At 39.5% G+C, this 23,309-nt stretch overlaps 1 long non-coding RNA gene across 1 annotated transcript in view; it reads left to right on the top strand.

Annotated features, from left to right (window-relative positions):
• Positions 1-23,309, top strand: part of LOC120598627 (uncharacterized) — a 210,488-nt gene that overhangs the window by 101,494 nt on the left and 85,685 nt on the right. Inside the window, exon 2 of the long non-coding RNA XR_005651671.1 lies at positions 15,620-15,905. This is a non-coding gene — a long non-coding RNA (uncharacterized LOC120598627). The remainder of the gene's footprint in view (positions 1-15,619; positions 15,906-23,309) is intronic.

Here is a 23,309-nt window from a genome sequence, read left to right as displayed (position 1 = left end):
GTGCTTGTAATGCCAAGGCCAAAGAGGGCAAGAGCCAGCTTGGAGGTTTCTCTGGAAACTTCCATCATTATGGATGCCCTTATTTCTCAACAGATATTTGTGGAACATAATCTTTCGGTGTGGTGCTAACTTAAGAAAGTAAAGAAATTCTGTCCTCGTGGAGCTTAAGGTCTACTCTACAAGAGAAAAGCATGAAACGAATAGATAAAATAAATCAATAGATAAAAATGTCTATAAAATAGATAAGTAGATAAAATAGAAACAATAGGTGGTTAGATAAATAGGCAACGAGTAAGTTAATCATGGTACATACTATGAAGAAAGTGTACAGGTAGAGAGGACATGCCTTAAGGAGAAGCACTAGAGCGGAGATGAGAGCCAAGGTCAAGGGCTCACGGGCTTCCTGGAGCTTGGGGGGTGAGTCCTGCTCCTTGAACTCTCCCCCAGGAAGCACTTCACTTTAGGAGTCAGATTAACTTCCGTAGCAACTACCAGGCTCTCTTTGGAAAGCTTCCTGAGCAGAACTTACTGAGCAAGGTTGTCTGGATATGATTCCTGCTAAAATCCTTTCATTGTTCTAAGTGCTGACTTAAGGGTTATTTGCTCTTCTTTCTGAAGGAGTGTAAGTTGTCTAATTTCAGATGAATAAAATAATACTGAAACTCTAGGTCCTTGGTCATACCTTTCTCTGCTAATTTTTCTCCATCGGAAGATTCTTTGGCATAAAAAATTGTCTTAGGCAAAGGGATAATAGGTGTTAATTGGGAAGGAAAAGGGAGTTATTTGAAGCTTGGTTCTAGTGGTTTGGACATCACTTGCTTCTGTGTGCACTTCGATGAAATTTCTTGTAAAAGAATACTTGAAAATCAAAAGATTTCTAAGTTAAGATTCTTAATAAATCTGACCATTCTATGAAACAAAGGTAAAAAACTTTGAACTGGTGTTGTGGGGAGACCTGAGTTATTGTTCTCATTCTGACACTGACTGCCCTTGAACTCCTGTATGAGTCACGCCACTTCCTTGGATAAAAGAATTCTAAATTCATATGTAAAATGAAGCCAGTGGACCAGACGATTTCCAAAACACTTTTCGACTCACATCTAAGATTCTGATGACTGTCTTGAAAAATTTAAAAGGATCGTGGGATGATTAGAACTTAGAAAGTATCTGTTGAAGTTGTTGGAAAGCCCACTCTTTCTATTTAGAGTTTTATCCTGCTCTGTAGTTTGAAGTGCTTTGCAAGTGTTGTCCATCACACACCCACCTCATTTCAGACGTTTCTCTTTACTGCTGTCATTTGCAAGGGCATTCAACATTTTATTTTCATATGAGGTCAGAAATACTTCTAAATTTAAAACTTCACTTCAACTGGGAAACCTACAGGATAAGCAATAGGAATTGCCTTAATGCAAAAAAATGATTCAGGAACCTACAAAGTTTTCATTTTCTAAAGAACAGCCAACTTTGTAACATATAGAATGAATGAAGGAATAGTTAGGCCAATTTTTATCTTATATGTAAAATAAGATAAAATTTCTTCTGAAAATTTAAGAACAGCGGCTTCATCCTTGAAGCTGAGCGATAGTCCCCAAAAGCCTTTGTTTGCCCTAATATTCCATAATGTTATGCTTTTACAGTCAATAAGCCATTAGTAATCAAGAGATGTATAATTTATTAATTATACTCCACATTAATATTTAATCTTTTGGGTTGCTGAGCATATTTCTAAATCTACTTTTTAATTACATTTTAGGGGTATAAATCTTCCAGGCAACCATTAGAAAAGCAATTTTTCTGCACATTATGATGCCAATTACTTTAAAGCAGCTGGTTGTGAACTCTCGCGATGCTACTTGGTAAAGTGGCGATCTTGGAGTGTAGGTGCTCTTCACTCATTTGAAAGCTAATTGAAGAGTAGCGAGAGGGAGTGTTATAAAGAATTTACAAAGACAGAGACTGGCCAGGGGGAGAACATGAAAGAAACAACACATACCAGAAAGAAAGCCGTCCACAGCGGATCCCTTAACCAGGCGATGGAGAACCTCTCCTGAGTTCTGAGCAGACCTTGGGCTTTGGGTCCGATATTTGAAGTTCGCTGAAATAAGCTGTGCTTTTCTGTTATGACTCTTATGTTCGAGTAATGGCATTTTTAAAGTCATAAAACAAACTCCCTTACCTTTTTTTTCCCCCTCTGATCGTGATGTCAGATGCCAGTGACATTGGTTTTGTCTTTCTACTTGAAATCCTGATGAGCTGCCTATTAACATTGATTTGGCTGACTTTTTAATAAAAATGATCAGAGTCCCATGCTTTTGAAACTTTAGTGCCAGATATTTTGCTTTTCTTATATTTTATTTGTTCTTTTTTTTGTTTTAAATTTTTTTTTTAATTACCTCTATACTGAGACAGTTTTTGAAAGCGAGCTACACATTTTTTTTTCATATACTCCAGCTTTGGTGGTGGTTTTAGTGGTTTCAGCAAGAAGTAGACTGAGGCATTGAATTATATTTGTGGAAAGTATCAGCTTTTTTAGAAAAGGGCATCTTCTCTGAAAACTCTGCCTTTCCAAAACTATATTCCCCATGGCTTTATCTCTGTTCCTCTATTGGGTCTGAGATTTCCACCGTAAAAATTACTTCTTAGGTTGAACAAAATATGAGAGCTGCCATTTCGAAAGGACCGGTGCTGAAATGCCTGTAGGTCACCTGGGAGAAGCAGGTGCACATCCATACTGTGCTCTTCTTAGCTTGTCTGCATAGGCTAGTGATTTAGTTTAGTTCTCACAAGTTCTCACTATTGCAATTCTTTTAAAAATATCTTTATTTACTCAGTGGCTTAATTATGTTCTTCATTTTAAAAATGTGAAATACATCACATGTACAAGAATGCATAAAACTTAAATGTATTGTAAATAATTTAAAAAATGTTCTCCCTCTGGTACTGGCATGTAAACTTCCTGAATTCAAGAACCATCCCATGTTCATTACAGTACCTGGTACATAGTAGGCCTTCCAAAAATATTTGTTGACTAAATCACCCAATGGGTTTATTCAAATAAATAAATATAATTAAATTAAAAATATATAAATAAAATTTTAAAAAACCCAAATCAATAGAGATGCAGTACTTCTTCACAGAATAAAAGAATTTTCTTTTAAAGGAAATTTCAGAGGGAAGACAGGAATCAAGGAATCCTCTCAAGGAATATCTAAGGAAATTTGAAAATGGGGCTGATATTTCCTTATCTTCCTATGAGGTTTTGAAACTGATTGTTTTGTTCGTTTTTGTTTGAGGTCTTATTTTCTTATCAGGAGAGTTATGATGTAAATTTTTTTCTCCCTTCCCTCCCTCCTCCAGCTTTCTATTTAAGTTAAAAAAAAAAAATCATTGGAAGTGGAACTTATAACTTCTTTCCGAGTTTGGAATACCCTGGCAAGCTTTTCCCTTCTACGAAAGTCAATTTTCATTTTTAATAACCAAAAAGTGAGATTTTAAAAAATACCCCTAATAAGCTCAAGTATGTGATATACATTTGCCAACTTCTGCCTTTTTGTGTGTGGGGGTGATTCACGGACAACTTAGTTTACTTAACAGTCTGTTGGTCAATGACACTAGACCTAAAACTGGAACATTTTTAGGGGATTAATAATTGAGATGGTACTCGAGTAATTGTGTATAAAGATTTCTTCCTAATTGGTGTGGTAGTTCATACAAAATAGTCCTTTTTGGCTCTTCCAAATTTCTATTCTAGAGCATTCTTTAATAGTTCTGTAGTCCTTGTTTCTATGCCACTTATTCACGATCAGGTAATTGGGACATTGAAAGAGCTGCAAGGAGTCCCGACCGAAGTACTAGGTCTTGGATTCTGAGCTGCTCTCAGGGGAGAATTAAAATTCGGAGAGAAAGATGAAAGGAAGCAGAAAGTAAAAAAAAAAAAAAATTGTCCATGATTCCTGTGGCACAGGAAGGTCAAAAAAGAAAGATAATAGATATATATATATATAAAATAGGCAGCATTTTGATAATTGCTCTAATCAGGATGTTCCTCAGCCCATGCTTACATCTTAAAGAGATGAAGGCAGCTTTAAAAACCATCCGCTTGCGAATGAGCCCTTCCAGAGGATGAAGAGTTATATGTTCATCCACTTCTGGTGAGGTCGAGAGGAGCATTTAAACCTCACGTCATTCTGTTATATCAACCAAGTTACAAACCTGAACAGCCTTTGAAATTTAATGTGGTATTTTATTAAAAAATAAAAATAAAAATAAAAGACTATCACAATGGTTTGCTTCCATGGGAAAGTTAGTGTTAATGGCAGAACCCTTTGTGATTCACGCTACTTTTTATAACTAGATGCGCAAAGCGAGAAACGCCCCTGGATCAGCTGCACCCCCGTTACTCCCTGCAGAAACGACTCTCCCATTGATTTACTTTTCCTCCTCTCTCTCTCCTCATCTTCGTTTCTTCTCCCCTTTAATTTCTATCTGTCTTTCCCACATCATTAGGATTCTGATGTTCTCCCCGTTTTGCTTTTTGTTCTATTTATTCTCTTGAGCCCTTACCTTGCTGGGAAAGAACTGGTCGTGAGACACAAGGAATATTAGCCGGCACGTGTTGACCAGCAGGACCACACAGGAGTGCGCGAACCGTGTTCTCTGGAACGATTTTCCCTGGTCGGTGATATGTCCGTGCAGGATGTCACAGGCTCCCTCTGAATTCTCAGCGTATCTTGCCTGGTTTTCTCAATGGCTATTGGAAGTTAAGAATGCGCGTGAGCGGTATCCCATGGTGTATATGTATATCTTTTTTATGCAATCATCCATCGAAAGACGCTTAGGTTGTTTCCATGTCTCGGACATAAAGTGGAAAGTGACAAACAAAACAAACAAACATGTAGACACAGACAGCCGTATGGTGGTTGCCGGAGGGGAGAGGTTGAAGAGAGTAATGGGGGTCAAATATATGGTGACGGAAGGAGACAAGACTATGGTGGTGAGCACACAGTGCAATATACAGATGATGTATCATAGAACAGTACACTTGAACCTTATATAATGTTATTAACCAACATCTCCCCAATAAATTTAATTAAAAAATTAAAAATAAAAATAATTTTCTTTACATCAAAAATAAAAAGAATGCATGTGAATTTAACTTAGTGAGTTTTACAGTGTAAGTTTGAATGGCACAAACAAGGGAAGGGTGACTAACTAAAGATCTCATTAAAGGGCCGAGCCCCCCACATTCACAGTGACTCATGTTGGGGACAGGCTTGTAGAAAAAATAACAACTGATAGAACAAAGCAATAATGACACATATTATATAGCATGTCACGTGCCTACTACATGCCAGACACTTTACATGATCTCTAATCATTACGACTTTCTACAAGTGGGTGTTATCTCGGTTTAGAATGGAACTCTTGGCTCCGAGAGGTTCGGTAACAACCTCAGGAGTGTGCCCAGGTGGGAAGAGTTCAGCTTGGATTCACATCCAAGTTCTCCGTGACCAAGAGCTCTTCCTTGTGCATTTCGTGGCCCCTGGAGGACATCAGAGATAGCCATCCAGCCATTTGGATGACCATAGATATTCAAGACCATGTCAAGGAATCTCAAAAGCAAAATCAGTTCTTTTCCCTCTCCCCTCCCGTCATTTGAATATAATTCTTAACATGGGTCCTTCATAAGGTTAGGTTTTAGAATATTAAAGTCCAAATCATTGGATCATTTTATTTTCCATTCTTATACAAAGGACTTTGAAGCTAAATGTTTCTGAACAAAGGACAGTAAGAATAGTGTAGTGGTAAGAACATAGTTCGGAAGCCAAGTTATCTAAGTATCTACCTCCAACTCTGCCCCTGGTGGAGTCTCCAGGGCAAGTTTCTTATTGATTCTGTGTCTCGGTTTCCTCTTTGTATACTAGGCATTAGAACAGTCGTTATTTTACAGGTCATTGAGAGAATAAAGTGTTAATTTATGTAAAGCTTTTGGACAGTATACATTATACACATAGAAAACACAATGTTAGCTATTATTTGGTTATTTTTCTTTATATCTAATGACATTTAAAAATATATAACAGCAGGAAAAAATCATAGTTGGGGAATTCAATACAATTGAAATAAAACTATATTAACTTTCATGATGATTCAAAAAGATATGTTTTTCACGCATCAGATACAGTTGATCAAATTATAATGAAATAAGAAATTGTATAAATTACTTTACTGAGCAGTAAAATTGTTGTGGAATCTGTTACTTAAGTCCCCAGTTGGAGCTTTGCAAAGCAGCATGTGGAATGACCTCATATGTAGCACAGTGGAACTCCAGAAACCATCAACTCCGAAGTTTGGAGAAATCAGATCAAACGTATACTCCAAGGAAGAACAATGCTGTCCTATTGTTAACTTCTCTTTAGATTGCTTTGGGCTAATGCTTAGTGTTAATGCCTGGCAGATTCCAATCAAGGAAAAACATAGGTACGTCTCTTTCACATTACATATGACTAAAATTAAAGTTGATTTGTCCATTAAGCAGGGCAGTAACAGGTCTTCTGACTTTTCATAAGGCATTAAAGGAATCATGCGTATCAAGAAGGCCTTCTATTTCGAAAGAACACTAATCAATGCTGAGAACATTTGCTATAAATTATTCACATTTGTTATAAACTACTCCATCCCTTTAAAAATTAACAGTACATAACCCTATAATCTGGGAACAGAAGTAGGGCTCCTTCCCCTCAAAAAGTTTGAATCTGAGGGGCGGATGACAGTAAGAGAGCAAACAGGGGACTAGGACTTGAGTTTGTTGTATTATGAGGAATAAATCACCGAGCAGCCTTACATCTGACAAAACACGATCTCTGCTCCTTGTTGTGTGTTCTTTTACCACACATTAATATTTCATGCAACCATTTCAAAATAAAGTCATAATGTGAGTCATAAATCACAAAACAGTGGTAATAAACCACTTTGGTTTATATTAGCTGCATACGGACGATACTTAAGTATTTCCACCATTAGCATGGACTATTTGAGCTTTCTCTGTACCACATTTGCTCTATTTCTTCCATTTTAAGTGGTGGGAACATGGAAAATGATGCTAAATTCATTCATTAGTGATAAAATAGTGCTATTTGTTCTTATAATTGATTTTATTTCAACTTGGACCTGTGAAAATGATTTCACAGTTGAAAATGACGATATTATTGACCTTGTGTTATCAAAGAGCATGCCTTCCTAGTGAGTCCTGTTTAGGGGTAAAGGAGCATCACAGGGAAATAAATATCTTGAAAGAAAAGGTTCAACAATGAGCGTACCAAGATTGGGATGATTGAACTTACACCTATGGTTTCTACTCATTAATGAAGGGCTTATTCTTTATATAAGCTCCCCAAATGAGGCTGTTCTAATGCATCTGCTTGGTCTTATTAATTTTCTTTTTGTTTCATTCTAGAGGAATCTGTTTTACCTTATTGCTTGTGTACTCTTGAAATTGTTAGACTAATAATATCTAAAGAGGCTGGATAGGGTTATATCTGAACATATGTCTATATTCTGGATGTGAATAAAAAGCCCATGAGTTGAAGCATCCTGAACTCGTAAAAACAGAACTCCTACCAATTAGACATAGTGACCAAGGCATAAAACACATATAGGAGACTTGTAAATATTTGAAGGTGATCTTGCTGTTGGTTTCTTATGCTTAACCTCACTTCATAATCTTCAGAAGGAGGACACTATTTGTGGATCAACAGTTGAGGTGGTCCATGAGCCTGTGGCCCGTGACTCAAAAAGGGAGAATGAGGTTAGCACTTAATGCTCATGATGGATGCTCATGGTTTCTTTCAGACACCAGGTATGCAAAGGGGCCAACTCTGTTTCGTCATCAGAAAAAGTTAATAGGTATGGTCATTGGATTGGGATGTGCTTGGAATGAGGAAACAAAAATGATGTACACAAAAGCATATCGAAAAATTAAACCATTAAAACACTAGGAGTAAAAATTTATTGATTTTTTTTTATTCATCAAATCCTTATTGATTTTTAAAAAGTTTATTGATCAGGAGTAGACCACTCAATCTCCTTTGGGGTCACACAGGTGCTCCTGAAAACCTGGTAAACACACATTGTATAGGAAGAGTGTAGTGAGTGCTCTGTCACTACATGGGAACGTCGCCCCTGTCGTCAGGTCATTGGATTTTTACGTATTGGCAACAGTATCAACTTAAAAAAAACAAACAAGCCTGTGTGGGCTGAACAAAACATATTTGCCAGTCTGATTTTTACTGCCAGTTACCAGTTTGAGACATCTGTGTTGATATCTAGGCAGGAACTTGAATATAAACATTCACGTTGTCCTTCATAAAAAGAATGTGTACTGCGTTTCAGGTTTTCTAATTAGTTCCTTGAAAGTACTCAGATGTTTTTCCTCAGCTACAGTCTCCAGAAGGCCCTAAGTTTCTGCCAAACGTCTATTTTCTTAAAGGAGAATTAGGTCGCTGGCGATAACTGATATTGTTGTCTGGATTTTCAGAAAGTGAGAATTTAAGAAGTGTGCGTACCTGGCACCATGGGAAAGCGAAGGTAAGACTGGAAGAAGAGAAGGTAAATCCTAGCTGAGCATTTCTGCTGCTCGAGAGCAGCTGAGCTTTATTACCATACACTTTAGAGCATGCAGATGCTTTTATGGAGGACAGGAGATTGCCCGATAGCAGGTCACTGTGGGCAAGAAGAAAGCCGAGCTTTGACCTCAGAAAGGAATTTGGTCTTGATTTCAAGAAGGCATTTAAGACAATAATCCAACACTTTGGAGTACCTAAATGGATGGTGGAAACTATAAGAAAACCACAGGTAGTGTCTGGTCAAAAAGAAAGTGGTGGGAGGTAGGTGGAGGTGAGCAAGCAGAAGGAAGGTTTCCGAAGCCGGTGGAAGGGCACACGAGCGCTCGAGAATTGCAATATTTATAACCATAATTTGTGTGTGAGACCCGTGAGAGGAGGAGGGTGACAACGGAGGAAAGGTTGCAGGGAGAAGAGACCGTGTTGAAAGATTCATGCGGGCAGAGACTTGGGAGGAAGTCCACATCGTGTCAAGGTAACACCTTCATTCTCGGGAAGCCAGGTTTCAGGGGCACAGCCGACTGTGTCCCGAGCATGGCACTCTCCCACGACCCGCAGTCTGCGTGCATCCTTAGCAGCCGCGACCCCCTTCGCTTGTGTTGGTGGAGGCTCTGGCTCCGTTCGCTCTGTGGGAGAAACTCAGAAATTAGCCCAGCGAGCCCGTTCCCCTCCAGGCAGCTGGGCGGTCTGGATTGTAGATGGGTTTTTGAGGTTTGGGGTGGGTATCATCTGTACCTTTGGAGTGGCTGTCCTTGCTCTGCTCCCCTGTACCCCAATGGAGGGCAGAGGACAGACTGACTCAAGGTAGGCTGTGAGTGTTTACCCATCTTAGGTTCTTATCACCAGATGTTGTCACTGCCAGTCCCCAGTCTTGGCCGTGTGGGACGTGGCTACTTGCTCATTGGTCCACCATAGGGGTCCACCCATTTCCGGCCCCGCCCTACCCCTCATTTTCTTATCGTTTCCCCTCTGAAATAAACTGGGACAAAATTCCATGTCGTAACAGGTACATGGAGGGTTCCCCATTTCTTTTGAAATGGAGCACTAACCCAGCAGTTGGCTTACCGTGGTTTGGTTTCTAGAAATTGTGTCTTTCTCCATTCTTATAACTATAACTAATCTCAGAAATAATGAACACTCCCCAAAGTATTTTCCGTAATCGTCTCTTCAGTAGCAATTGCTCTTTTTTTGAATTTAAATACTTCTGAATTTAAATACTTCATCTCGTAGTGAACACTGTTTTTCAACAAGTCCCTTTTAATGGACAAGATGATATAACCAGTGTTGTGTGGATTTAACTCATGAGGAATCGGGTGCGCTGTCAATAAATTTTCACCCACTGAAATGGAAACATCATGTCTGTTAGATTTTACTACCGAAAAACAATTTAAAAAATTGCATGTAAATCTGGAGTGTCTGGGGTCACATTCACCTTTTGTTTTTTATTGTAATATAAGATCTCTGTTTTGGGGGGTTTAGTATGGGTGTGCCCGTAATAGTGCTACTGGCATCTTTTAATTTAAAACCTGGTTGCAAGTACTTTCCCCCAAGTTAGTATAGGAAAAGGTCAAGGTCAAGATCAAACCCAGGGCGTTTGTCTCCATTTCAAAGATGGAAAGACTAGGGTCATTCTGACATAAATGATACCTCACAAAATTACAAAATACATTGCAATTATTTATTTATTAGACTAGGCCCAAGAACCATTAACAAAGTTTTTTAAAAACGTGAACACCGCGGTATTGATCAAATTGGACACGAGTACATGTTGACTCCACAAAAACTCCCGAAGCTGCTCATAACTTGGATAAGCACAGTCCGATTCCTTTCATCCTCGCCTCCTTTTAAAATTGTTTAAGCAATGTTGCCACTTAATTGCTAACTCATCTGTAGCAGGAAACAATTATTCCGAATAAGCCCACGTACTGCTCTGGTTTTCCAGCAGATTATTTAAAAACAATATTTCCTTAAGATAACCATTTTGATAATGATGCAGGAAGGAAATATATTTGCAATTAAACGAACATGCTTTAGCACAACAAGCCATAAAAAGCTTAACACTGAGCCTTTGTGAATTAAATGCCGGAACAACATTGGACAAAAGTCATGGTTCTGCTGACACATTTATTTCTCAGTAAATGAAGACTGTTTAGGTTTAATGCATTTGTGGTTAGCAATAGTTTAAAAGATCAATGTAAATTCGTTCTGACCTAGTAAATAAGGCTTTAATGAAACTTCTAGCAGCATGCTTTCACACCTTGGAGCTCTTTATCATTCTGAGGTGACACAGCAGGATTCTCCTTGAGTTTGATGACACGCACCTAACATTATGAAGTGTTTGACAGATTTTATTTGATGTTTGTTTGATTTACGGGGCTGATGCTGGGTTTCGACATCTCCCTATCAGCCTTTTGTTCAGGCCTAGTGCAGAGCGATCACGATGAGAGTTTCTTCTGAATGTGCTTATTAATAGAACGTATATGCACACTATTAATGAAACGCAGTTGAAGGCTGGGATCATTAAACATTTCCACTCTACTAAATGAGGTAATGTATGAGAAAGCACTTTGCAAACTGTAAAGCCATATACAGATGTTAGTTATCATAATTATTGTTGTTACAGGAAACCCGGGTTTTATATATTATTATTCCGTTTTCCTTTAACACTTAATTCAAAGAGTAAATACAGACAACCAATTTCCTTAAAAACCTGCTGTAGCGTTTTAAACAGTTCTGAGCGTTTCATTAAGGTTTTATTGTAAATCATGCATGATGCTGTTAATGTAACTTAGCCTTAAAAAACATCTCCTGACAAAACAAACATGACTGGCTATGTTAAACTTTGCTAAGAGGCTGCTAGAGAATTTTCACCTGGGCCTGGGACCCACTAAATTAAGCACATCAAAAAGTTATTTTGTGAGATGTGAAGAAGCTTCCTGTTACCTTCACAGTCATCTCTGTTAATTTGCCTTTTCTGTTCTTTGTGGTTGATGAACTCCATAAATTATTTTTTGTCAGGAGGAGGAAAAGAATGGGAATTTCTCTTTCTCTCTTTCTGTCTCTCCTTTTCAGATTGGTCTAGGAGACACTTAGGGGCTGGAAGACTTTCACATGCTTATTCATCAAGTCAAGATAAAGTTACTGAGGTAAAAACAAATGCTTGCTCGGGTTAGAATTAGAACCTTATCCTAGCGATGTGAGGAAAGCTTGGCAAGTTTTTTATGAGCAGTTAAGGAACTTACGCGTGAAAGTGATGATCAAACTCTTTCTGCACAGCCCACCTCAGTGATACATTTAAAGGCCCAGTTTTACTCATTACCATAGAAACGTCACAGTATGATCACACTTTATATTTTCTTTTTGGTTTAAACACATAACGAGCACTAAAGAATTTGCCCATGGTTTATTGGGTTTTTAAACAAATTAAGCAAAAATAAAGCAAATATTTTAAATAAATAAAGGAACTCGTTACTTAATTCCTGGGTTTGGGTTTTCTCAAATGTTCTTGCTGGTTGTGCAGTTAAGAAGGAAACGTAAATGCCTAAAGGCAAATTGACAGAAAGTACTTCTTCCCATTGGTACATGATACCATGAATGTGTTTGATACTTAGAACTTATCAGTAGATCACGCAGTATCGTGTTTCTATCGGCGGAGTAAAATGAACAAAGTTACATATACTTAGAAAGTAAGAAAGTAAAAATAACTCAGAAAAAATGCTACAGAAAAACAGGGGAGGCGTTAGCTAAACTTATAGTCCAGGAACTCTGAGATAAAGTTTATTACAACCAAGTTAGTTATCTCTTCCCTGGGCTATACATTTCTAGTTCGTCCAGACTTTCTAGGCTCACAAGTTTCGGCCACTTGCCTCTTAATGCACCCCCATATACATCCCTGCGAGAGTGTGGCTGAAAGTGACCCTCCAGTGGTGACTGAGCCAGCACCGACGTCATTCCAGATCCATTATTTCTGTTGACGTGGCCTATGGGAGTATTTGCTTTTTTAGTGGCCATGCCATTTTACAGTGCCTCACGGATATTAGACACTCAATGAAAGCTTGAGAATGGCCAAATGAATGGAAAAAAAATCGCACTGCTCACTCAGTACCGTGTCCATTTGGAAAAAGGTCAATGTGAAAGTTGTGAAGGCAGGAAGTAAATCAAAATCAAAATCAAGTATGGTTGCTTGGCGCATTATCACTGCGCATGTTCTCTTTTGAATGGTAAAGGAATATTTACTTTTAGTTCCTCCAGCTGGCTGATAATAACTTAAATGTCGATGACGTGTATTTGTAATAAAAAAAAAATGTTAAGCACTGTAGCTTCAGGTGTTAGAACAGGTTTTGGTACAAAAAACATCTGCCTCTTAGAGTAGAATCTAAAATTTAATATGTTTTTCTTTTAAAATTCGCAGTTGTGCCTGTAATTCTGGATTTACAAATAATGATTTAACAAACTTTGAACCTGTTTACAGTGTTTATTTGTTACTTAATGAATCGTGTCAGTGAATTCATTGAGCATCATTTCATTCAACATTACATTGCGTTTGTTTGCCACATAATAAATTATATATACTGGAGCTTTATTTTCTTGTCCTCAATAAGTTTGAGCTAAAGTATCCTTCTGGCTTTAAAATTCTTTAATCATTAGAAGTATAATCCTACAAATATGATTTTCCTATTAAAATCTTCAGGATATAGAAAGTTTTTTGAAAGAAAGATGAGAAGTTCTAATTAGGATCCAAATTCTTTGGGCCCTAAATCAGTGATGAGCAATCCCGATATCATGACACGTTGAAGTATACTGTTTTATGAAGGAATAATACAAACTTTTGACTCTTAAAATATGTTTAAATTCTCTTCAAAGGAAAAAATAATGTGTTAACAGTAGGGTATTGAAACTAAGTATGTTGAGAATACTGGCCATGCATATAACGAAATGGAAGGCAGAGGGCAAGTAATGCTTAAAATTAGCTTTAATAAAAAGTAATTTTAGACAACTATTTTACAACTATTTTATTTTTATTAAACGTCAAAGCAATTTTAATAGCTAACATATACTGAGATGAGAATTTACTTACCAAGTTAAAAAACACTGATCGTATAAAATCAATTAAAGTTAAAACTACTAAGACTGTCATTTTGATTTTAATGGTTCATCTAAAGGGCTTTGGAATAGCAATCCCATTTTTGCAAAACATTTTTGTTTCATAAGATAAAGGAAGGTAAAGTAAGGTACAAGTAAGCACCTATTATCTATTTTTGATCAATAGCAAGCATTCTTACACTATACTGGTTCTAAAATGTTATTGAAAGATCCAGTTGAGTAACTGATTTATAGTGTGCCAATTATAATAATGATTTAAATAATTTACATGTGTTTAAGTTTTTAATTGAAGCTAAATTATAAGATTTTTCAAAGGAACACAGATTTTTAGATGCTGGCTTTTGAACTATTCATAATATTACAACAAATTTCCAAAATAACCATTTTTGTAAATCTAAAATACTGATCTTAAGCCGTTAAATTTCACCCTGATAATGTCAACCAATCTAAGTGAAAGAAACGAGCGATAAACTTTATTGATCTGAGTGGAGTGCAGAGTTGCTGGTAAAAATATCAAGTTAATAAAGAGAAACAATTGAGATTTTTCTTGTGCTGTTGTGCAAATACTGGCCATATTTCCCCATGAACTACATTGGATGAGGAAGGAGAAACAATTGTCCAGTTTGACTCTAATAAACTTTAGGCAAAGACAAATAAAATCAATCTTAAATATCAGTTACTGTAGTTGATCAAGAAGTAGGAAGGTATAGGAAGGCAGCTGTGTCCAGTTCCGGGTTTAACAGTCAGCAGACCTTTGAAGAAACTTACTCTGATAACTAAAGTCAATTAATAACGACTTACGTTTTTAAAAACCCAGATGGCTTATCTGCCTGCCTCAAAAGTTACATCCGTTTACAATAAAAACATAAAAACATCTTCTCGATTGAAACAAAAGAAATCATTTAGAAAGAAAATATGAATTAACCTTCGGAGTATGTTTTCTTAAGGTAGCTGTCCTTTTCCAGGTAAAGCCTAAATAATCACTTTGCTCACATCTTCCTCTGTTATTGGACAGTGGCGAGAAAAGATGGAACTCCTGAAGGAAGTTGCTGTTTACTGTTTGCACACACCCGCTTAGTCCCTGTCGACATGTGTGCTGAATGCCAGAAAAGCCATAATATCTCTTCAAGTATATTCTTAAAACCTGGGAGCTCTAACGAGTGTTAAGGGCACCTTATTAACTTGCAGTTGCCTGCTGAGAAAACATTGTTTATATAAGATTGGCTTACTGCTAATGAGAGAATATATTAAGGCATAACACTGGCAAAGCATAACATAGACTCTCTTTTTCTAAATATTTTCTTTCAGATCTCTCTCATTCCAGTTGATACTAACGGGTCAGACATGTAATCAATCAATCCTTTCCTTACTGGAAAAGGCAAGCAGATTTTGTTAAGATTAGAAAATTTCCCCCACCCCATTTGTTTCTTCCCTTACTGGTGCCTCAGCAATGGCCCCTCCGAACCGTGAGATGCTAAATGCGATTTTCCCTCTTCCTGTAATAATCATGCATATGCCCAGCTTGTGTGTCTCCCCTGCCTCATGAATTTGCAGAGTGGCCCCAGCTAGGCTCCCTCTTGTCTTGGGGACATTTGCCAAGGCTGATCCAAGAAGAAACAAATTGTGGAAGAGAAGATTTAGCAGAGGTTCTGACCCCCTTCAGTGTCTATAGCTTTTGGAGATGGCCCTGCACCCCCTACCTCCACCCCTGTTTTCTCTCCCTCGATGTACCCCCACAAAATCATGTCTGTTAGCTGGGGGAGATTTCGATGGCAGCACCTAACTTAGGACTGAAATGCACCTTGCCCTCCACACAGCTGCAGGCTCAGCTTGGTCAAAATGGCAGTGGATGGTCGTGGGAAATAAGTGGAACTGACTTCCGGTCTCTCTTCTAGGATCCCAGCGAATTCTGGTGGGCGAGGGGAAGAGACGAGAAGAAGAATCATGGCATCACTGTCTTGCTTTTGGGAGCAGCAGGCAATGGCTCCCGGCCCATGACATGTCCAATGTGCTGTGAGGCCCCTTGACCTTCTGGACTCCTGCCTGCACACAGATGAGCTCTCTGAGACTCCTCTGGGTGGCATCCCTGGCCCACAGCCGTGTCTTCAGGAGGGAAGCTCCCCCTGGAAAAGCGGACCCACATTTCCACTGGGATCGATGCTGCGGAGACTGCATAAATTGGTGAGTAGCGAAGCAGCTAGTTTTGTCTCAGCTGACGATAATTATGGACGAGGGTGCCCAGAGCAAGGATGAGCAAATGGTTGGGAAAAATCAGCATGAAAACGTTACTTTTTGGCGGGGGTAACATCTAAATCGGCAAAGAAAAAAGGCTGTGGAACAAAGCTCAGGAGTCTAGAAGACCGTGGGGAGGGCGAAGGCAGTTTAGGGTACACTTAATCCCCCAGGTTCTTTACTCTCTACCCGTGCCTCTTCTAAGAGCCCATGTTGTATACTGTCGGTCTCCCTTTCCTCCCTTGCCTACCTTCACTCGTCTCAGTTCTATCGATGTTTTCAGCCTATTACCGCTTTTGCCCCTGCCCCTCAATAGTCCCTGCATACTAGAAGCCCCTCATCATGGCATGTTAAGGGCGGCCAGAATCTAGTTTTCTTCCGAATAGTAATCATGTCAATCTTTGTTATCCCTGAAGATCCGTGATTAGCAATCATGTATGAATTCTGATTTCTCCTGTGGGTTAAGTAAAGACACAGGAATTGAAAGATGTTGGATGATATGGTCGCTCAGACACAAGCTCTTAGATTTCACGGGACTGCCCTCTCTCAGATGGGCTATGCTGCCATTCCTTTCTGTAATTCTGTTTATGACCCTCCCGGATTTTCTTCATGCATCAAGAGCTATTATAAATGGACACAGAAAATAAGCCTGAGCACAAAGAATTACTACCCAATGAGCCTTGAGTGATACCAGACACATCATAAGCATTGACTTAATGAATGAGTAATCTTTTTTGATTTCCAACTGCTATAGTGGGCCTATCTAGCATCAGTATCTTTACCAACAAATATTTTTTTTCTAAGAGAAAAGGTGTTCAAGATACTTTTCCTGATGCTGACGAGATTTCATCTCAATATTTTGTTACGTTTCGGATCGGTTTCAGTAGATTATTGATAGAACACCATGGAATCCTTATGTGAGTTCTGAGGGAGTTGAATTCAGAATCATACAAGGCTGGGAAAATGGTATCTTTGATGGTCCATGCGTTTTGGTTGTTTGGCACTTTTTTTTGTTGTTGTTGTTGCTTTTTCCAGCCAAACCACTGTCCAGGCTGCATTTCTGTTACTGCAGGGAGTGGGGGTAAGTCTGTTCACACAAAAGCCCTCTGTGACATGGCCCTTTAAATGCCTGTCATCTCACTTTCAACAAGAAAAGTGTCGTTGTGCTCTCAGAAATGGCACCATTCGATTACCAAATAGCACAGTGATGGATCATTTCGGTGTCTGCAGGGTGAGGTTGTTCAGTAGTGTTTGTCCAGCTGGTGTGGGCAAATAGGACGGAAGTTGGAATCATAGGTTTGGTGGCTTTGGGAGCCGGTGGGTTCTATTTTGTTCCATAGATTTGCTACTGATGGGCTTAAGAGCATTGGATATGAATACGGTTGAAGTTGAATTAGCATGAATGAATCATTCTTACTTAAAAAACTAAAACTAAAACATGGGACTCTTTGGTGAACTCGTAGGCAAAATCTCTCTCTTACTCTCCCTCCTCTGCCTTCTCTCTTTATATATATAATCATTGTTTTATAAACTGAATGACAATCGAAAATATTGTTTCCATCCCGTACGATGACTCTAAGGAGACACCATTTAGGAAGCACCTACTGTGTAACAGCGAGGCATCTCCCTCCTGGCGTTCCCTCCTTCTAGGCTGACGCCCTGTAGGTTTTAAGGACCATGGCCCTCGCCCCCTTGTTTACGTGGTTGAACTCCTTGGCTAACAAGATGCTGTTTTCCATCTAATGAATTTGCCCTGCAGGCACAGGAAAAGAGCTGGTTCCACCATTTTCAGAAGCCAGGCAACCGATAAATTTAACAGGGTTTCGCTGACGTTAATTGGGTTTGCGTTGGGGTGAGACATTCTCGCTCTTGGCTCATTTGTCTTCTGGATCATTTGAATCACCCGGTTCTGGGCCAGCCAGTCATTCAACCATGTGATTCCAGGCTTAACCGTATCTCCGAGTCACTGGCAACTCAATCACACTTTAGTTTATTGCTCAATAAAATAATAATAACAATTCGTTCAGACGTTTAAATGGGCTACATTTCTCCAGGGGCAAAATAATGCTTTTTAGTTTAAAGAACTGTGTACTTTCACTTCTCTCTCTTTTTTTGCCCCCAAAGAAATAAGTCAAAATGCTTTTGGTATTAACAAAGAACTCTTTCCAGAGGTAGAGCTGCTAACACCTGGTGGAAATTCCGCGGACTGGTTTTAGGACTGAAGACAAAGTAGAGAGGACATAGGGGCTGCTATTGTTTCTAATACGATTTTTTATTTTTGCCTTATATAATGAGAAAAGTTTTTATCTTATTTCTTGTGTTATTCTTCCTTTGGAATTCTTACATTATTATAAAACTGTGCTTCGCCAGTTTGTCCACTGAGAACAATCTTGTTCTATTGCAAGGGACAAGAATATGTGAATGAGAAGTTTTCTTAATGTTTTTATTGTAGGTGCTAATTTATGCAAGTGCTTCTGTCCTTAAGTTTTTATGTTGGCTGTGTGTGAGCTAAGGCATGCATGAAGACAAGGGCTAGTTTTCAAACGCATCTTTATATCTGAAGATTGGTTATTAGACCAATTGTTATCTGAGGTGAATGCCATTTTTTAAAAAAATCTCAAATCTCTTCAGAATTGATGCTTTTGTAATATGTAATCAAACGAATCAGTAGACAGTGGATTATGCATTTGGATCTCAGGGTAATGTCATATTGCTGTAAATGTGTCTGAGTACTTGACTCCAAATCTCTGTATTTATCTCAGCACAGACTGATGACAAGTAATTTCTGAAACACACTAAACACAGACCTCATTTCAGTAGCTCCATCCTGGACTACTCAAATGCAGAGAAAGCTCTACTCTAGGCTTAAAATAAAGGAGATATCATTAAACCTCACGCACATCGGATTAAAAAGCAATCAGTTCAAAATTAGTAATACTATTAAATTAGCAACTTAAAAAAATTTTTTTTAAGGACAGTTTCTTTTAATAGCACACTATTCTGGAATATAGGTAAAGTGTTTTTAAAGCGACTTTATCATTTCTCCATCCCTCTTGTAACACCTTTTTGAATCCTGTCAACGGTCAATGTGCAGATGGTTTGAACATTTGCAAACGGGCTATTTTCTGTAAACTTGCTTCAACATTTAGCACAAAAAAGGATATCAAATTCTTTCCAAACCCCTGAAAAAAAAAAGCCCCATATGTTGCTTTATGCTTTATATCACTACTGAACGTCTTTTTTTTAGGATACGTATAATTATATATCTTTTTTTATGGTCAAGGCGCATCTCTGTGCAATGGCTGGCAGAGTTCAGGAGAGACGTAGGCCTGGCCCCACCTGGAAGGGCAGGCAGTGCATTTCTGATGCTATTTTTACTAAGAGACCAAACAAATTCCAATAGGAATTTCAAAAGTGTGTTAGATGTGTGGTCAAGTTGGACTCTGATATCTTTGTAATACCTGTTTGTGTACTCAGGCATCCATATCTGTAGAGATGGTCCAAGGAAAAGTTTGGTCCCGAGTCCACATGTTGATAAGGATATAGGTTTGCCCGTGAGACTGCTGTCCCCTGAACCAGACAGAAGCTTGATCTGTGTGGCGATTGCTCACTGAAGTCAGTAGAGCCCGGATTCCTCCTGTCCTGTTTTTCCATCATCCTAGCATGTCGATCATGTCTGCGTGGTCCCAGGGGGTTCATGGCCCAGGTGTGTTTTAGCCAACATAAGGGGAGCATGGACGAGCAAGGGAGCATGCGCCCCTTCCCTTTTGGAGCATGACCTGCAAGTTGTGTATATTCCTTCCACTCCCATCCTATTGGACAGTCTGTGCTGAGATAAGCAGAGAAATCCAGAGTCAAGTTTCTAGGAAGTTTTATAGCATTAGGTCATTGCCACGGGATTCCGATGCATAATCCATTTTCTTATTTTTTTTATTGTATTTTACAAAAGCGTTAGTTCTCAGCAGATCTGAATTTTTACAAACAGTTCTTTTGCCCCAGAGAGCTATGTATGGTCTAGTACCAATTTGTGGATGTAAAGACCCAGATGCAAAGTAGCCACCTAACTGCAAAGAAGGAAGTATGGTCTAGGGATGATCCACGTTTCCTAGACCACCAAGTGCCCGTCTAAATACGGTATTTCTGTGGTGAGAGGGTGTGGGGATTGGAGACAACTAGCAGTGATTATACACAGGTCCTTTTCCAAGTGCCTCGTCTTGGTTAACTTTGGTTCCCAAATAAAGTGTCAGTTAGTCACCTTACCGTCGTTCGCTGAGATGTGAGGCAGTGATGTGCCATATGGATTTACCAGGAAGTCCTTCACCATAGTTTGCTTCCTCTAACGTTAGTTTATTGCACAGGGATAGAGTCCAGCTATTTGATCTAAGCGTCGAAGGAAGATTTAATTTACTCGAGATCTAAAGTACAAGGATTTGTGATGAAACACAACAGAGGGCTGAAATTCCTTAAACCAAATGCTTCCGGGTGGAGGGAAGAAACCGCATCTTCGTATGGCCTGTGCAGGATGTGCAGGCATGGAACAAACAGAATCAGGGGACATGTGGGTCACGTGCCAACACGTGCAGCTTTGTTTTGTTGCAATAATTACCCAATGGTTAAAAAAATGGGTAGAGCTGCCTTTCTGGAAAGAATTCTGAACAATGAACTCATAGTCACATCTTGCACTTGGGCTGTTTACCCTTCATCGGTGGAAGTACCCCAAGGATGGGGACACGGCCTTCCTGTGCTTTCTCCAGCGTGCATGGCTGTTTGAGGGGGCTGAGGCCTCCTCTTGTCCCCAGTCCACAACCGACTTGGCCCGTCCAAACCCACGGTGTAACACCCTGAACCCATCACTACGTCTCCTCTAGTTTCTTCCCCTCTGTCTCTCTCTCGTTTAAGAAAGTCTGGGCTATCATTGTTAGGAGGCTAAGTTTTCAAGCAAAAAACACTGTACTCACCTGCTCTATCGATTCGGTTGTCTGTGATTGAATAATGATGGAGGCCAGGGTGATGTCACAAGAGAATCTGAACCAGGTTCTCTGTCTTGGTCATACCGAAGGTTTTTTTGAGGGACATACCTGCATGGAGGGGATGAGGGGGCAAAGAGAAACAGCTGTTGCTATTTTCAGGTATGTCGATACTATACTAAAGGAAGTTCCATGGTTTTCCCAAAGCTGATAGGATGGAATTGATTGCATGGCTTCCACATTGGACTAGCACAATCAAGGCACTATTTAATTATTTAGTTTTAAACCCTGACATCTGAATGTCTCTCAGGAAGAGGAGGCATTTAGAAAATTACCCTAATATGCTATCTAGAGTCGAAAGATGGGATTGAAAGGGATTGGCTGCAGCCAAGAGCACCCAATAGCTGTAAAAGAAAGAAGCTGAGTTTGAGGGTTAGAGAGACAGAGAAGGGAGAAGAGAGAGAAGGCTGGTTGCTGGGTGAGAGACTGGAGCTCCAGCCCTCAGAAGTAACTGAGGACATTTATTAGAAGAAGTGTGTCTCAATATTGTCACTCTATTAAAAACCAGTTGTACTTCAAACAGCTGAAATGTCACAGTATGGAAATTACACCTCAACAAAGCTTTTACAAGATAAATCTCAAAAAAAGAAAGCATAAGTGTCTAGTTCTCAGATTCCAGTTGCTCGGCAATTACATTGCTGCTGTGCAACTTTCACACGCCTCCCCAGAATATAGCAAAGGCTGCTAAATACAGAGCAGGAGGGTTTGCTTGTCTGCTTGCTGGGTTTCGGTGGGCATCTAGAGAAGGAGGGCGTTCCATACTGGGTTCACGTGGGGCAAAAGGAGACAGCGTGCTCTGGAGCAGAGCCTACCCATCAATTCCTAGTTTGGGGGAGCCTAGGGGAGCGTAAGGCCCCGATCATTTGCTAAGATCTTGAAAATGGCATTAGAGTCATCTCACAATGTAGAATGGAGGATTGTCTGGAAATAATGGATCCTCTAGGGAAAATGAGTTTCTCTTAAATACAATAGAAATTTCCTATGATATGTTTTTATGTTGACTTTTATGGAATGCTCATTATTCTGGCTACAGTCATATTCTGCTAATTCAGCTTTTTCAAAAGTGTTTTCCGGTCATTAATAATTCTTGGCGATCTGCAGTGAGAAAAAAGAATAGATGGTCAAGTAAATTTTAGGAAACTCCGTAAACTCTCTCCCCTTCTCCCATCCTCCCAAGCACAATAACACATAAAAGGCTCTGAGAAGGTCTGCATTAGGATCTGTTTCTCTTCAGCCCAGTGTTTCTCACACTTAGTTGACCACCGACTTTGTTTCAAGCAGCACACATCAGCAGAGGAAGCCCTGATGCCACCCCATGTGAAGACTGTTTTGCATTTGCGCAAAAACCTTCCACTTGGAGCTGAGAGGGAACGCTGAACCAGCCTGTGCTCAGGATTCGCACGGCTGTCTCCCCCGCTCTTTCAAGTGGGGCCTTCTCCTCAAGTGTGTGAAGGCATTTTTGGTTCAGTTTCAATGATGTCTGTACAACAGGCACTGTCAAGGCCGGGAAGCCGGTGTTGCTTTGTATTTGTCCAAAGCAGCAAACTGTTGTACAACAATCATTCGGCAACCACAAAAGGCATCCGGGGAATTGATGCTGTCAGATTCGGAGATTAGTCTTCAGTGGCCTCACTGTAGTAATTAACACATAATGATAATGCAAATGATAATGAAATTAGCAATGCAGTTGCTATTAACATGGTTTAGGCGCATCATTACTGGCCTACCGCCCTCAGTGAAAAATTCTCCGCTACAGTCAGCCTGTCTTCGTGACACGAGGTAACACAGCGAGTTAACATTTCTGGTTGGGTTTCCTGCCTTCCACATCCTCAGCTCTAATTGCTTGCAACTGCTGCTTGCGGCTATAGAATTTAGTGTTATAGCTTCTGAATCATTATCACAAATACAGCAAATGTTCTCAATAGAGTAGGTGAGTGCCAAATATCGGACAGTAAGAAATAAAATAAAAACAGTGGTTTAGAACTCAGATAGAAAGGATACCGTGGGGTAGGAACTAGTGGAAAGTCTGTGTGATGTTAATACGTTCGTCGTTAAAATAGGCCATGCCTTACGTGGTTCCATACGAAGAAGTGCGGGTCTTCCCAACGGCATTCTCAGAAGCATCGTACATTCATTTCATCTCCACCTTTCACTGAGACCCCATAGAATCTTCCTGACACATTCGGAGAACTTTGGTTCGTGTTGTGAACTTTTCTGATCGAAACGTGAGGTGGAAGTCTGACTTGAGCTGCCTCGTATCATGCATCTTTTCACTCCCGGTGATCCGAAGGGGAAATTCTTCAGCCTCTTCACATCCTTTTTCCCT

The sequence above is a fragment of the Pteropus medius genome, unplaced genomic scaffold (assembly GCF_902729225.1).
Source record: "Pteropus medius unplaced genomic scaffold, Ma_sr-lr_union100, whole genome shotgun sequence".
NCBI classification, from domain to species: domain Eukaryota; kingdom Metazoa; phylum Chordata; class Mammalia; order Chiroptera; family Pteropodidae; genus Pteropus; species Pteropus medius.
The sequence above is the reverse complement of the archived record's forward strand: the minus strand, read 5'-3'. Positions and strand labels throughout refer to the sequence as shown.